The sequence below is a fragment of the Oncorhynchus tshawytscha genome, linkage group LG08, assembly GCF_018296145.1.
Source record: "Oncorhynchus tshawytscha isolate Ot180627B linkage group LG08, Otsh_v2.0, whole genome shotgun sequence".
Lineage (NCBI taxonomy): Eukaryota > Metazoa > Chordata > Actinopteri > Salmoniformes > Salmonidae > Oncorhynchus > Oncorhynchus tshawytscha.
In genome coordinates, this window is record NC_056436.1 from 2,907,625 (window position 1) to 2,911,823 (window position 4,199).

Genomic DNA, 4,199 nt, shown 5'->3' on the forward strand with positions numbered 1-4,199 from the left:
TTTCAATGCAACAGTATACTAATCGCAACCAATTGAAAAAATACATACATTAAAACGTCATGTTAGCCAGGAGTGCATGAGCCGTCCTCGCGTCTCTTTCCCAGCTTTGATAGAAAGTTTAGTCATCGGTATATAAAAATCAGCCTATTCATTCCCACGTCCATGACACATTTTGGCTCCAAAGACAGCCAACATGGTTCACAGTATACCCGGCCAGTTTTTTGATGGAATAACACAAACATCTAAGGGCTGTTTTTAATCTGTCGTACAAAACCCATTGAAATTCCACTGCACTTTTTGTCCCTAGGATTGTCCGTTTGCTCCAGGATCGGTCGTTGGCTCATGGATAGGTCCGTTTGTCTCTCACCCACCCCCCTGTCCCCGCCCGTTCCCGAGGATCGGTCCGTTTGTCCTTAGGATCGGTGCTCCGTTTGGCTCCAGGATCGGTCCGTTGGCTCTAGGATCGGTCCCGGTTGGGCTTAGGACTCGGTGTCCGTTTGACTCCTAGTGATCGGTCGTTGACTTCTAGGATCGGTAGTTTGTCCTCTAGTACGGTCGTTTGGCTCAGACCACTGTCGTTTGGATCTAGGCTACGAGTTCGTTTGGCTCTAGGACGTTTGTCTCTAGGACCGGTCCGTTGCACTAGGATCGGTCGTTTGGAGCACACAGGTATTTGTTTGGTCTCTAGGATCGGTACGTTTGGCTCTAGGTTCCGGTCTGTTTGGCTCTAGGCGGTTTGTCTCAGGATCTTCCGTTTGGCTCTAGGATCGGTCGGTTAGGTTATAGGATCGTTGTTTCCAGGGATCGGCCCGTTTGGCTCTTGGATCGAGTCCGTTGGGCTCTAGGAATCGTTTGTTTCCTCCAGGATCGTGGTGTTTGGCTCTAGGATCGGGCCGTGTGGTGTATAGGATCGTTTGTTTCCAGGATCGGCCCTTTTTTCTCTTGGATCGGTCCGTTTGGCTTAGGATCGTTGGCCCAGGATCGGTTCCCGTTTGTCTCCAGGATCGGTACGTTTGCTCTAGGATCGGTGCGTTTGCTCAGGACCGCGTCCGTTTGTCTCTTAGGACCGGTCCCCGTTGGCTCTAGGATCGGTCCGTTTGACTCCAGGATCCGGGTCCGTTTTGTCTCTTAGGATCGGTCTGGTTGGTCTCTAGGATCGGTGCGTTTGATCTAGGACGGTAGTTTGGATATAGGGCTCGCTGCAGTCTCCGCGCACTCATAGATCGTTTGCTCTAGGACTCGGTCGTTTGCACTAGGATCAGGTCGTTGTCTCCAGGATTGTTTGTCTCTAGGATCGGCTCACGTGGCTCTAGGATCGGGTTCGTTGGCTCTAGGCTCGGTTTGTCTCTGGATCGGTCCGTTTGACAGATAGGATCTGTCCGTTGTTCTCCCAGGTTGTGTCTTGAGGATCGGGCCGTTTGGCTCCTAGACCGGTCCGTTTGGTCTAGGTAGATCGTCCTCCAGGATCGGGTCGTTTGCTCTAGGGATCTGTCAGTTTGGTTCTAGGATCGTGTTTCAGGATCGGCCCGTTGTTCTCTATGGATCGGTCGTTTGTCTCTAGGATGTTTGTCTCAGGATCGGTCCGTTTGTCTCAGGATCGGTCGTTTGTCTTAGGATCGGTCCGTTTGTCTCTAGGATCGTCCGTTGTCTCTAGTGATTATTGGTCTGTTTGTCTCTGGAGCGGTCGTTTGGCTCTAGGCTCCGGTCGTTTGGCCTCTAGGATCGTGTCTCTAGACTCCGGTCCGTTTGGCTCTAGGATCGTTGTCCTTAGGACCAGCCACGCCGGCCAGGATCGGTCGTTGGCTCAGGACGGGTCCGTTTGGCTCCAGATCGGTCGTTTGGGGCCAGGATCGGGTTTCTCAATAGGATCTGTCGCGGGCTTTAGGGATCGGCCGGTTGGCTCTAGGATCGGTCGTTTTGCCACCATGATCGGTCTGTCTGTTGGATCTGTAGGATCGTTTGTCTCCAGGACAGCGCGCCTGCTTGCGCTCTAGGATCGGTCAGTTGTACGCAAGGATCGAGTCCGTTTGCTATGGATCTGTCGTCACTCTAGGATCGGGTCCGTTTGGCTCTAGGATCGGTCCGTTTGTCTCTAGGATCGGTCGTTTGGCTCAGGCTCGATCCGTTTGGCTCTAGGATTGGTCCGTTTGGCTCTAGGACTCGGTCCGTTTGGCTCTAGGATCGTTTGTCTCCAGGATCGAGTCCGTTTGGCTCAGTTCGATCGTTTTGGCTCCAGGATCGGTCCCGTTTGGCTCCAGGATCGGTCCGTTTGGCTCTAGGATGGGTCCGTGTCTCATAGGATCGGTCCGTTTGGCTCCAGGATCGGTCCGTTTGGCATCCAGGATCGGTCCGTTTTGCTCTCTAGGATCGGTCCGTCTGTCTCCAGGGTCTAGGGTCCGTTTGTCTCCAGGATCGGTCCGTTTGTCTCTAGGATTCGGTCCCGTTTGTCCTCCAGGATCGGTCCGTTTGTCTCTAGGATCTGTCGTTTGGCTCTAGGATCGGTCCGTTTGGCTCTAGGATCGGTCACGTTTGTCTCTAGGATTGAGTCCGTTTGTCTCCAGGATCGATTTGTCTCTAGAGATTGAGTCCGTTTTGGCTCTAGGATCGGTCCGTTTTGGCTCTGGGATCGTTTGTCTCCAGGATCGGTCCCGTTTGGCTCTAGGATCGGTCCGTCTCCGAGCTCCAGGATCCGTTTGTCTCCAGGATCGGTCCCGTTTGGCTCCAGGATCGGTCCGTCTCAGCTCTAGGATCCGTTTGTCTCCAGAGATCGGTCCGTTTGGCTCCAGGATCGGTCCCGTTTGTCTCCAGGATCGGTCCGTTTGTCTCTAGGATCGGTCCGTTTGTCTCTAGGATCGGTCCGTTTTGTCTCCGGATCGGTCACGTTTTTGTCTCTAGGATGCAGTCCGTTTGTCTCTAGGATCGGTCCGTTTGGCTCTGGGATCGGTCCCGTTTGGCTCTAGGATCGGTCCGTTGTCTCCAGGATTAGTCCGTTTGTCTCCAGATCGTTTGGCTCTAGGATTGGTCCGTTTGGCTCTGATTAGTCCGTTTGCTCTAGGATCGTTGTCTCAGGATCGGTGCGTTTGGCTCTAGGATCGGATCCGTTGTGGTGGCTCTCTGCAGGATGCTTTGCTCTTGAGATGGTCAGTTTGTCTCTAAGATGGATCTGGTGCGATCAGACTTTGCTCTCAGGATCGGTCCGTTTGTCTGAGATCAGTCCGTTTTGTCCAGGATCGGTCCGTTTGTCTCCAGGATCGGTCCGTTTTGTCTCTGAGATCGGTCCTTTTGTCTCTGAGATCGATCCGTTTGTCTCCAGGATCGTTTGTCTCTAGGATCGGTCCGTTTGGCTCTAGGATCAGTCCGTTTGGCTCTGAGATGCGTTTGTCTCAGGATCGGTCTGTTTGGCTCTAGGATCGGTCTGTTTGGCTCTAGGATCGGTCAGTTTGGCTCTAGGATCGGTCCGTTTGTCTCAGGATCGGTCTGTTTGTCTCTAGGATCGGTCCGTTTGCTCTAGAATTGTTTGTCTCCAGGATCGGTCCGTTTGTCTCAGGATCGGTCCGTTTGGTTACTAGGATCGGTCCGTTTGTCTCCAGGATCAGTCCGTTTGTCCTCCAGGGATCGGTCCGTTTGGCTCTAGGATCGGTCTGCTTTGGCTCTAGGATCGGTCCGTTTGGCTCAAGGATCGGTCTGTCCGTTTCTGGCTCTGCAGGATCGTTTGTCTCCAGGATCGGTCCGTTTGTCGTCTAGGATCGGTTCGTTTGGCTCTAGGATCGGTCCCGTTTGGCTCTGGGTCCGTTTGGCTCCAGGATCGGTCCGTTTGGCTCTAGGATACGGTCCGTTTGGCTCTAGGATTCGTTTGGTTCCTAGGATCGGTCCGTTTGTCTCCAGGATGCGATCCCGTTTGTCTCCAGGATCGAGTCCGTTTGAAGGCTCTAGGATCGGTCTGTTTGGCTCTAGGATCGGTCCGTTTGGCTCAAGAGGATACGGTCTGTCCGTTTGGCTCTAGGATCGGTTTGTCTCCAGGATCGGTCCCGTTTTGTCTCCTAGAGGATCGGTTACGTTTGGCTTTCTGGGATCGGTCCGTTTGGCTCTCGAGTCGTTTGTCTCCAGGATCGGTCCGTTTGGTTCTAGGATCGATCCGTTTGTCTCTAGGATCGGTGCGTTTGGCTCTGGGATCGGTCAGTTTGTCTCTAGGATCGGTC